Source organism: Hibiscus syriacus, unplaced genomic scaffold (genome assembly GCF_006381635.1).
Source record: "Hibiscus syriacus cultivar Baekdansim isolate YM2019G1 unplaced genomic scaffold, ASM638163v2 tig00117026_pilon, whole genome shotgun sequence".
NCBI lineage: Eukaryota > Viridiplantae > Streptophyta > Magnoliopsida > Malvales > Malvaceae > Hibiscus > Hibiscus syriacus.
This window is the reverse complement of record NW_024063529.1, coordinates 733,153-744,964: the sequence shown is the minus strand read 5'-3', so window position 1 is coordinate 744,964 and position 11,812 is coordinate 733,153. Positions and strand designations below refer to the sequence as shown.

Below are 11,812 nucleotides of genomic sequence, written 5' to 3'. Positions count from 1 at the left end.
TTAAAATAAATAAATAAATAAATTTATAAGTTCAAATTTAAATTATATAGAAATTACATATATTCAATCTACTAGTGTAGAATGATTATATTGTCTAAACTACTATATATACATACACTACACGCATTAATTATCCCAAAAAGTTTACGCATTAAACTTGATAAGACTTGCACTCTATGCCTTTTCATTGCATTAATTACTCCACAACTGGCTAAATTATTTTGGAATAAATTAACTTTAGTATCTGAATTTGATAATATTTTCTAATCTAGTCTTTAATTTTTTCCAAATTAGTCCCTTAATTTGTACTTTTGACCATTTTAATAATGTAATAATCGAAAATGGTAAAGATATTAATTATTAGACTAATTCATCATTATAGCGCAGGGACCAAAACCAAAATTAGACCACTTTGTTTTTCTTAAATGGAAAGTTAATCTCAACCTCAAATTAAACAACATTAGGATTAGGATAATCTAATAAATCTGAAGATGAGGGTATAATATATATATAACTAAAATGGTATTCGAGATCAAGCCTGAAATTCGTGTTGTTAGGATTTGACATCAAACCTTTTAATTTATGATCTACTATTAAATTTTTGGGTAAACTATGTATTTAGTCACTAAACTATCATTTTTCTTTATTTGTGGTCACTAACTATTATTTTTTACAAAATAATACATAAAGTTACATTTTGATTATGTTTTAGTCACCCGTCATTAAAAATAAACTATAATATTAATGTGTCATCATAAGATAATGTCACATCATTATAGAAAAAAAATGTCACATCAATAGTTCTGCTTATTTTTTAACTTCAGATGATCAAAACGTAACGTTATGTATGATTTTAAAAAAATAATTGGATAATTAAATAGAACCAAATGATAGTTAGGGACTAAATACATAATTTACCCTAAATCTTGTATTATTCTATTCATCTAATTGGGACTACACATAATTTTACGTAAGAGAGTATGTACTTGATTAGGAAGTTAAGAGATAAATTACAAAATCTTATAAGTACGAATTAAATCATCAATGGAAAAAATATAAATAATAACTAGTATATATATAAATTTGAAAATTTTAAATATTCCACGTATTCCGAATCCATTATACTTATATATATATATATATACACACACACACACAAAACGTATATATTGTTACCTTGTTATCTATGTGGTGATTGAGATTAAGAGATGAATAAGGTGAAGGAGCGAATGAGCAGCAGCAAGAGAATAACAAGAGAGGAGGAGGTGAAGAAAGGGATTGTGAAGCTGGGGAATTACGAGTTAGGGAGAACAGTAGGAGAAGGGAACTTCGCCAAAGTTAAATTGGCTAAGAATCTCCATTCATCTCTCCCCTTTGCTGTTAAGATCATCGACAAATACAGGCTCATTCAACTCAACATCACCGATCAGGTCTCCCCCTTATTCATTTCAAATTCTCCTTATATAGACCTACTCTTCTCTTCAATGGGTTCTCCATTTCTTTACTCGTTTTTTTTTTTTTTTGCAGATAAAGGAGAAATCTCCACCTTGAAGCTGCTCAGGCACCCCAATGTGATTCGTTTACATGAGGTATTGTTTTAGTGTTTAATCATGCTGCAAGTCCCTCTACCAGTAGACTAACTTGCTGTGATTAGAGTAGAGGGACTGAATTTTGTATGTCTTGAGAGTAGAGGCACTACGCGGAAATTAGACCTATTATTGTTACTATTGTGTTTTCATTGCTTTATTTTAGACTAAATTACGTATCGAGTCACCCAACTAATCTGGTGATTCCGTTTTAGTTACTTCACTATATTTTTTAAAATCATACCTAGCGTGTTTTGGTTTTGTTTTGATTGCTTGTAGTTAAAAATAAACAAAATTGTTGATGCATCACCTTTAAGGTAATATCATGTCATCATTCAAAAAAAATTTAAAAATTACGAATCGCATTCTATTTTTTCGGAAGATACCAAAACACAACATTAGGTATGATTTTGAAAAAAATATTTGAGTGACCAAAATGGAACTGTGGGAATAAGTGAGTGACTAAATATGTAATTTACCCTTTTTGTATTATCCACTGTACTAATGCTTTAAGCATAGTACTGATGCTTAATTATCTGGATAATCATGATAAAGATTTAAACTTGAAAGATACAATATATCTAGGAAAGGAAAATTTATGTCGATCCGGTTTTCGTTTTTTGTACTTTCGGAATTTGTTCCCTCCACTTTTACTTACAAGAATCGAGTTACTCGACTTCGGTTAAATTTGAATATCTGTTATGAATTAGACTAGACTCTGTTTTTAAAGTAGACAAGAAGAGGGATTCAATTTCTTAACTTAATATAGGATTAAATTTCAAAAGTCGAAAGACAGGGACTGCATGCACAATTGTACCAGAAAGGTATGGTTCAAAAGTTCTCACACCAGTTGGCACCACTCACCCCTTAGATTTTTTCATATCCATCCATCCATCCATCCATCCATCCATATCTGTGTGTCTATGTATATACATGTCTGGAATTATTATGCTTCTGAACGTGAAGTAGGTGTGTCACAGTGAATTGGGACCATAAATCTGGTTTGGTGTTATTCATGAGTATGGGGGCCATTTATGGCTAATGTTGGCCTGGCCTTGCCCTTTCACTCTTTGTGCTCCATGGCCGCATCAATTGAGTCCCACGTGCCACTGCTCGATTTCACGTGATATCGGGAACGGAAACTGAGAATTGAGGTGTTTTCTCCGAGAAAAATTAAAGAACAAAAACCGAAAACAACAAGAGACGAGATTTTAGTGCAAATGGAGTAGCTGAACTTGATATTGAGTTGTATCCCCTGATAACTACTATGAACTCCTGAATGTGCCTGGCCAGCTTTAAGCTTCGAGTTTTCGGTTAATTCATCACTGTCCTCTGTATTCTTAGGGAATGAGACTTGAGACTTGAGATTAGCAAATTAAAGGTGATTCAAGTATGAAGAATGTGGTCTGATCGTCGGAGTTTTAGCTTTTCACCGTGTGTGTGTTGTGTGTGCATGCTTACCTCTAGCTAAGTTGACATTCGGCTAATGACTTTACTGATTCCTTTACTTTAAACTTGCAGGTCTTGGCAAGCAAAACAAAAATTTACATGGTCCTAGAATATGCAACCGGAGGGGAATTGTTTGACAAAATCGTAAGTGACTCAAATTTACGGGGGTTTCTTCTTCAATAACATTAAATTTAGTTGCATTCTTTAGCTTCTTCTGGTATCACAGGCCTCCAAAGGGAAGCTGAAGGAAGCTGAAGGAAGGAAGTTCTTCCAGCAACTAATCGACGCTGTCGGTTACTGCCATGACCAAGGTGTTTTCCACAGGGATCTCAAGGTCATTTCCACGTCTTTCGACATGTTAAAGCAAAAATCAAACATGATATATGAATTTCATGAAGTTAATCTGCTAAAATCTGTTCTTTCTATGTTTCAGCTCGAAAATTTCGATGCAAATGGTAACATAAAGATATCTGATTTTGGCCTCAGTGCATTGCCTCGACATATTCGGGTAAAGTACTCCTTTAGACAATAAATTCATGAAAAAAAACGATTTTGTTCTGGTTTTGAATTTTATTCGAAATATCAGGAGGATGGCTTACTGCATACAACATGTGGAAGTCCTAACTATGTTGCACCAGAGATTCTTGCTAATAGAGGGTATAATGGTGCCTCCTCAGACATGGGTCATGCGGCGTCATCTTATACGTCATTCTCACTGGATATCTCCCTTTCGATGATCGGAATCTTGCTGTTCTCTATCAGAAGGTATTCAAGGGCCATAATTGGTGAATACTATGTCATTGTCTACTTCGATATCTAATCCTCTCTATTGAAATTTCAGATTTGCAAAGGGGATACTCAGATTCCTAAATGGTTGTCATCTGGTGCTCGGAACATGATAAGAAGGATACTTGATCCGAATCCGGATACCAGGATAACGATGGCGGAAATAAAAAACGACACATGGTTCAATCAAGACTATACTCCTGCTATACCCGATGATGAGGAAGAAGATACATACATTGATGACGAAGCCTTCTCAATGAAGTGGTATGACTATGAGCTCCCTATAATTGCGTCTGTAACGAGTCCTTCGCTTGGGAGTTTCAAACTTAACTGATAGAAGCATTATCTTTTCATGAAGGCATATGATGGAAGTACAAGTCCTGAATCACCTACGCTCATTAATGCTTTTCAGTTGATAGGCATGTCCTCCTTCCTCGACCTTTCTGGTCTCTTCGAGGAAGAGGTAAGTGGTGTGATCTGTATGCAATATGGTCCCTATTATATCATTCCAATTCACACTTTTTATGCACAGGATGTCTCTGAAAGGAAGATCAGATTTACATCCAATCATTTTGCTAAAGATTTGCTTGCAAGGATCCAAGACATTCTAACAGAAATGGGGTTTCGAGTCAAAATGAAAAACAGAAGGGTTAGTACATTGTATAGTCTCGCCTAACGCTTTAGTGATACCCGAACACAAGCACACCGTCATCACCGACGTGTAGTAACGTGCCTGCAGGTAATTTGGTCTGCAATGACGGTAACATGTAGTGCTGAACTTTGTATGCTCCTCTATTTCAGTTGAAAGCAACAGATAACCGAGGCCAGATGTGCGTCGTCGGCAGTTTTTCGGTTGCAGCCGAGGTAATTCTTTTGTTGTCAATTTTGACTTGGAATGGGAGTGATTCAGTTTCTTTACTAGAAATTTGCATAACCAAGGTCCAGCACCTGTATTGATCATTATTGGTATAAATATGTCACTGTCAGGTGTTTGAGATAAGTCCATCGTTGTATGTGGTTGAATTAAGAAAATCGTATGGCGATTCTACGGTTTATAGACAGGTGCACCATTTTGTTCCCGCTTGATCGCTCCGATCCTCTCATCATCATATTATTTGTTATTCTCGGTTGTAATTGAAACATACAACCGATGATGTACTCAGTAACTTTGAAGTTAGACGACTTAATCTATTCCATTATCTAATCCTGATTCCGTCCCTCGTTGAACCTTCAGTTATGTACGAAGCTATCGACAGACCTCGGCGTTCCTCGGGGTCAAGGCCAAGCGCTGGTGTCCATGGAAGCTTGATGGACTGACTGGTTGCTCAAGCAAACATTAGAGTATATTGTAATCAATTATGCTATTTATGGTACAGATACAGTTGTTATTTATTGTAAGTAATGTTGTTCCTATTTAAAAAAATAAATAAATAAATAAAAACTTAAACGCATGATATGGTGAGGAAGCAACGATTAGACATTTTTTTTAAGATTTTTAATTAATTAGTGTTTAATTAATTCGTGATATTAGTTCAGTATAAAGTTTTATACTACTCATGTGGTACGCCTGAATGACTGAATTGGCATTTTTTTAACTACGTTGGCACCCTTTGACCAGCTACAGTAGACAATAGTACCCTTTAACTCCATTGTTTAGGACAACACAAAGACTCGGAGCTTACTCATCCGAGTAAAAAAAATCTAATATATATATATATATTGCAAGCCGAGCTCTTGAGCTAGTTTCACTTTCCTCTCTTGTTTTCGATCTGTGATTCTTGTCCAATGCCTCAACTTGATTCATGCTTCTTCTTAACATGCCATGATTCTTCCAGGCATCGACTGGAACTCCATGTTATTGTTGTATATGGTTGTTTCTCGGACTATGTTCATCTGCAGATCAAACGATTTCAGACACCACCTTTACTATTATATAACAATCACTGTTCTAATAACAGACCACCATTTCAATCTCTGGTTGTTGTAGTTTACAACTGTACAACAATTTCTCGTCTTTCTGCAACACAGTTTCTTTAGTTATCTCAGTTCCCATCCAAAACAAACCTAAGCTTTCAACAATATGTATGAACAACCCAACTGGTCTTTCTGCAAGATGCGGTTACTTACCTAAATGAATGTCACAAATTAAATCAGCATCGTCAAAAATAGATTGCAGAGAAGTAGAGAAAGATTGTAGTTGAGATTTCGTTTTTTCAAGTGAGATTTGTAATTGATAAAAGGGTGTAAACATGGCCAAATAATACCATTTTAACCGGCTAAACGTGTCACATCAGACTTATGCTGTTGTTCCAATGATTGTTTTTTTGTTAACTTATCGATTTATTATAAAACGATAACTTTAGTGAATGTTTCGTCACTTTAGAAACTTTTAGTACTGAAAACAAAATTTACTCATATTTTAAAGATCACTTATACAATTTATCCTAAAAACAAAACAATATATGAATATATAGTAAAAGTCGACAATAACGGGTGTCGTCGGAAAAACTCGCTGTCATTGACGAGGCCATTATTGGAAATATTCCTTGATCGTTTGATTCCCGTGAACTTCCTCTTTCCAAGAACTGAAAAGATGAAGAATTCGACCGCGGAGAAAGTGAGTTCCGTACAAGAGCAGCAGGCCACCGGAGTTGGGATTCTCCTTCCCGTTCTCTCTTCATCATCGGTCATGTTTCTTTGCCGCCACAAATTCTATTATCTCCCTGAAGCCAGCTCTTCTTTGCTTATCGGTGGAATGTCATTGTTTTTCCTTTTTGATTAACAAGAAATCTAGGTGAGTACAAACACACCTCAAGGGGAGAATGGGAGATTAAATTTTTTTCCTAAACAAAAAAAAAAAAATACATCCCTTGGCCTCATAAAACAAAGATGGAAAACACTTGTAAAAGAAAGATAAACCACACTAATGTGTGTTTCATTGAGCAGAAAAAAATACATTAGTACATTGCATGTGAATGCAACCGAAGCCGGTCATTTTCTCGGCCTATCAGGCTTTCTGCTAACATTTCTTCTTCAACAGCTGTGTACCTGCAAGACAATCGATTCAGGGCATAAACTTTTCCGACTCAATACCATTTATGTACTCACCATTGTTATCAAAACAAGATGTTGAAACTCATCTCGATGTAACGTAAATCAATCTACAAACACTTGTACGATGTCCTGTTTTATTTCGAATATGCTAAATTGTAACTCAAGCCATTATATGTATCTCCAAGCACTAGACCGATGGTTTCCTAAGAGTATTAGTGGCTGCCAAATTGTTTGGCGAAACACTCTATGTCAATTCCCAATGGTACTTACCTATGGTTGACCTTACAAAGTAATGAGCTCCCAATCCTCTTTCGAGAGATTGAGAAATTCGACACCACCATTTTCGAACATGACCTGCAACCACATAAAACACTTAACTTGCATATTATCGCTGTACTTAAACACAAAAAGGAAAAGAAGAAAAGAAGACTTCCTTACCGTGTGCTTTTTGAATACTTGTCGAATCGTTTAATAATCCCAAAGTAACTGAAAGTTTACAGTCAGAAATGAAATTTATAAGAATCTGTATGAAACAGGATCGGGAACCTACGGTACTTAAAAAAACTTGGCCAACTAACAGAAGCAATTCGAATAATTTAGCCTACTTAAGAACAATCTGAATGACTTGTTTTCTAAAATCTCATCATATTCGGATTTAGTTTCCTAGTTTCATCTTTCTAAGCCAACTGGTAACTTCTTTTGTGAACCCTATTGTATTCGTCTCTTGAATATATGAAAGTGAATTCCCTTGTTTACAAACCATCCAAAGTTCTTCCAAGAAAATTTTTCTTTCATTATGATAACTTAATTCAGGAAAAGAAATTAATCACAAGTACAGGCCATTTATACAACTAAACCTATTAGTACAATATTCGCAAAGTTGAATCGATCATACAGACCTATCATTTATCGGACGAGATATTTTTATCACTTCACCGATGCAACATAGAAAACGCATCTGCTGTTGATTATAAGCTGCCGAGAAGTTCCTGAACTTAAGGCCAGATTTAAACATTTGATTCACTCAGAATTTAATATAAGAGGATAAAGGACAATTCACTTACCAGCAGCAAACTTCCATTCTGTTTAATCCACACAAAAAAATAGTTCACGTTTTTTGCCAAAGACCACAACGCATAACCAAAAATAAAAAACAACTCGGTCGCAATCGAATAACAATGGGTCATAGATATACATCATGAATATGAAAGAAATAATTACAAAGAATCAAGAATTAGGATTTAGGAGGGAGAGAGGAAAAGAGTGAATAGGTCAAAAGGCCTTCAAACCATAACCAATTGCAAAAGCTAGAATTAAACTATAACCACAAATTAACTAGAGAAGGCATGTTCTAACTTCGAAACGCATCTTGTTCTTGATACTGAGAAAAAGGCCTCTTAATACGTACATCTTTTCCAGATAACACAACTTTCAATGTCAGAAAGGACATTACCACTTGGCATGCTACTAGCTTTAATGCTGCAGCATCTGATGATATCTTCAGCTAACCAGCTGCACCACAGTGACAATCTTGATCTGCACCAAATTGAACAAACCTGCTAAATTTGTTAGACAAGACTAATGGTTTCGAAGGAACCAATACCAGTGGCCTCAGCATTTCATATGGAAAAAGGATCGATTTTATTATCTGTGAATGAAATGGCACATATTTTCTTTTCACATGTAGTGAGTCAGGCAAGCATTCGTACTGATAATCATAGGTCAGAGGCTCGCCCTGTTTTATATCTCGCATGCAAATATCCAATCCTTGTTTCACCATCGATTATCCTGGCAAAGGAAAAATAAACAAAAAAAAGATGTGTGAGATTAAAACTTAATTTAATGCAAGTCTACTAATATGGATAGGTAGAGAACCATTTCTGCATCTCAGTATTGGGGCAGCAACTATGGTTTATATATCTGGATTTGTTCCCCTTTATGTGGCATCAATTACCATATCACGATTGATTTCACATAAGTAGAAATTGGTTTCTCCACGATGTTTCATCTTCCAAAGCCTCTCCTCGCATGTTTTGTCGTCAATAACTACAGTGAAAAAAGTCTAATAAAAAATTTACAAACTCCAAAATGTAAATATGAACTGCTTATTTTAGGGATAGGAACTACAATGGATGGGGCCAGAGTTACGTACCTTCCCCCACGTATTCTATTATAAACTCTCCATGCTTAATATCTTCATCTGCCACAATGCCTGCCCCACATTTCTCGGTCTACAAGTATTACCTCATTTAATTTCACATTTCAAAGTGTACAAACAAAACGTCAATTGAGAGTAACCAGTTTCCAGCAAAATGCACAAACCGTCTCGTAGAATACGGACACAAGATTCTTATTATTAACAGTGTCATGCCAACAAATCCATGTTATTATTCGGAAGAGATCAGCTCTTTCCCTATGCTTCTACAGATCCTCAAGGGCTTCAACACTTGCGATAAAGAATACTTATTCCATATTAGACATGGATAGAATCCCGGTCTGATGAAAACTTCAATAAAACACAGATAAAAACAAGATTAAGAAAAATTCAAACTATACCTGAATCAATTTCAAATTTTTGATAGGTCGGTTTTGGAATGGTTTATCGAGGCATGAACTCCCACAGCTGCAACCAAGAGCAACTAGACAGGAGCATCCTGCATGTAACAATAACATTACATACGCAACTCCATAGTACTAGTGCACAGTACGAAGATACGTCAACCAAATCGCATGTTATGCCTCAGCCCAAAAATATTCTATTTGGTTTGTGAAGGTAACATTGACATCAAGTTCTAAAACAATACTGATTTCAACAAAAACGGCTTGGAATTTTTTCTTTTTCTTGCCTGTTCATGATAATTCTCAATTCTCTGCTGACACAGTAGATTAGGCTGATGTCCACAACACCAAAAAGTCAAAAAAGGGTTATCTACATACTAAATATTTATGATCTATGTTACTCAAACTAGAGTGAATGCTGGATAATGGTAGTGTTTGACATAGGCACATTCAATTTGTTCCAAGTTTTTCCATGTGTTTGGAGGATCTTTAAAGGGTCACATGACTCACATCCCAAATTCATGTTCGTAATGTATCAAGCACAAGTGTTGGACATGGGTCCGAGTAAGGTAGTTTATAAGAACTGTATACTTTCAAAGTTCTAACCCTATCACGTGCATGCTATCACCAAAGAAACATCACTAAAAGGCAAACACCTATCTAGCTGCTGCAAAAAGTTCTAGCAACCTTGACCACAGACACCATAACAACCCTAGTTTATGCCAAGCTGATAAAACGTAAGCAGAGATTTCCCCGAACTTAACCCACTACAAATCCAAAAAGCCAAGTTAAATTAACCTCTCACATGGTATAATGTAAAAGAAAAGTATATAAGATAGAGCATCTTCTGAAAACAAATTTCGGGGTACAGTAGTCTTGCGCTGATATGGGGTTCTAATCCAATGATAAGTTGATAACATACCATTTGAGACTCAAGATGAAATTCACTTCAATAACTTTCTGATAAATCAAAGTAACACGCGAGCAAACCAAAAATATAAAATGTTAACACTTTCAAATCCAAAGACAGTCACTTATAACGTAGTTCAATCGTGAATTCTGATCAATTAAGACAAATCTTACCCACAGTGGCAATCTCCGCCACAAACAGCAGAACCGGAGGATGAAGTGCAAGAACAGAAGTTGCCATCATCATCCAGGCGCCTTTTAATCCTCTTTGTGAGATATATATCTTAAGTTGTTAAACCAACAAATCAGCAATCCATAGACATATAATCAAAGGAAAGTCAAGTCTCTTAGAAACAAAATGGAAAGCAAAAGATGAAGGTCATAGGCGTGAAAAGAGCCATTTTACGAGAAAAAAAGGATACTGCGCCTTATCAAGGTGTATGTAAGTTTCCACTTGTTAACCAATCTGGCAGTTCAAAATCAACTGGGTGTCCTATTTGCTTCAACAACTTATCAAACGCATAGCCAATGTGACTGCAATCAGAACTCTGGTAAACAAGGAAAATCCAATAAGAAAATTTACCACATCTTGAAAAAGGCCAAACTGCTTCAAATCCAACAGAACCACAATGTACTGACTACTGACTACTAAAAATTGTAAAAAAGAGAAAGAAAAACCCCGAGATAAACTGTAAGATGTAAAGCAACTTAAAAAAACATAAATATAAACGTTAGAGCAGAAAGAAGAGAAAATCTTGAATGTCAGAAATCTCAGACACCATAAGAAATTAAGAATCACATCCAATCTATTGCACTATAAGAAAACCGTGACTCTTACATATTCAACAAAATAATCATTTGTAAATGAAACAAAATTACTCAATGCAGATAAATTTCATAGCAAACACCTCAAAAATTCAAAACGAAAAAAGAGTAAATTTATATATATAAGTACTATAATGAATGAGACCCATGGCAAGCAGGAAAGACGTAAAGCAAACCTTCTTTGAAGCAGGCATGGTTTCTCAAGTATTTTAACCGCGAAGAATACCTGGTGATAATTGCCTACACAAACCAACATGGAAGAATCAGTACTCAATGGCGAAGTAGAAAAATTACAAATAGTATCTATGTGACTCAAAATCAATCATTACAGGTTCCGACAACAGAATTCGATTTTCCCTGCAAAAGAACCCATTTTTTTAGCTTAGATTTACACCCAATGGTGCTTTTTTAACATATAAATACCAAAACCCATGAGAAAAAAATGCAAGAGAGAGAGAGAGAGAACCCAGAAAATAGTGGAGATGGAACTAAAAATTGTAGGAGAAATTTGGAGAAGCTCAAATAGATATTTTATACTTGAAGCAGCCAAATTGGCTGAGAGAGAAGAAAGGGCAATGGGATGGAAATAACAAAATTGAGCGGTAGATCCGATAGCAGTGTTTTGGAGCAGACGTTTTATGGGT

The 11,812-nt window shown here is 35.5% G+C and overlaps 2 pseudogenes; one reads left to right on the top strand and one right to left on the bottom strand.

Annotated features, from left to right (window-relative positions):
• The first annotated feature begins 1,402 nt into the window (after positions 1-1,402).
• On the top strand, positions 1,403-5,272 carry LOC120196077 (annotated as a pseudogene).
• Positions 5,273-6,316: 1,044 nt separating this feature from the next.
• LOC120196078 lies at positions 6,317-11,519 on the bottom strand (annotated as a pseudogene).
• Positions 11,520-11,812: the final 293 nt, after the last annotated feature.